Raw genomic sequence first — 1006 nt, 5'->3', positions numbered from 1 at the left:
CTGTTATAATAGTTGCAATACACGTATCACCCAAAGGTTGGCATCCACAATGTATAAGTAACTCCTATTACTTCATAATAAAAAGACAAGCAACAATCACAACAAAATGAGTAAAATAAAGGAGCACTTTACAGAGTAGTACACGAATTGCCTGTATGTACCTGTTATAATAGTTGCAATACACGTATCACCCAAAGGTTGGCATCCACAATGTATAAGTAACTCCTATTACTTCATAATAAAAAGACAAGCAACAATCACAACAAAATGAGTAAAATAAAGGAGCACTTTACAGAGTAGTACACGAATTGCCTGTATGTACAGGAACAAGATCCCATTATGGATAATCATGACGGGGGTGGGGGAGTGGGGAGGAGGCAGGTGAGGCAGGGCTAATCTTTAATTTCTTGGTGCTCAGTCCCAGCCCAAAGGAGCCCCAAGCCCCACCCCACGCCACACCTGCAGCAGGCCCTGGAGGGTAACTTGGACACCAAGGAAGCCAAAGAGAAGTTTCTGCATGAAGTGGTCAAGATGCACATGAAACAGGAGGAGAAGTTGCACGCAGGCCAAGCGCAGACTCCACCAGGAACTGGGGATCCTGTGCATAGCTAAGAAGGAGAAGCTGCTGGAAGCCAGAGGCCAAACACAACCTGAGGAAAGAGATCCAGCGCCTCCAACCTGAAAATGCAAAGATGAAAGAGGCCAATGAGTCGAGGATGCATCTGAAACGGGAGGTGGAGCAGGCAGGGCAGGTCCCAGTGTGCCAAAAGGACTGTGAGGCCAGCCGCCTAGGAGCCAAGTACTCCGCCCAGATCGAGGGGCTGCAGGTAAAGCTGCAGCATGCAGAGGCTGACCATGAGCAGTTGCAGGCCGATCTGCTGCGGGAGCGGGAGGCCCAAGAGCACCTGAAGAAGGTGGTGAAGGAGTTGCAGGAGCAGTTGTGGCCCCAGCCCCACCCCAGGCCAGGGGCAGTGAGGGCTCCTGCAGAGCTGGAGCCTAGTGGGGG

At 50.8% G+C, this 1006-nt stretch overlaps 1 pseudogene; it reads left to right on the top strand.

Moving 5' to 3' along the window:
- Positions 1 to 418: 418 nt before the first annotated feature.
- LOC102473601 (ski oncogene pseudogene) lies at positions 419 to 971 on the top strand (annotated as a pseudogene).
- The last annotated feature ends 35 nt before the right edge of the window (positions 972 to 1006 follow it).

The sequence above is a fragment of the Tupaia chinensis genome, unplaced genomic scaffold (assembly GCF_000334495.1).
Source record: "Tupaia chinensis unplaced genomic scaffold, TupChi_1.0 Scaffold150280_1, whole genome shotgun sequence".
Lineage (NCBI taxonomy): Eukaryota > Metazoa > Chordata > Mammalia > Scandentia > Tupaiidae > Tupaia > Tupaia belangeri.
This window is presented reverse-complemented; position numbering and strand designations above follow the sequence as displayed.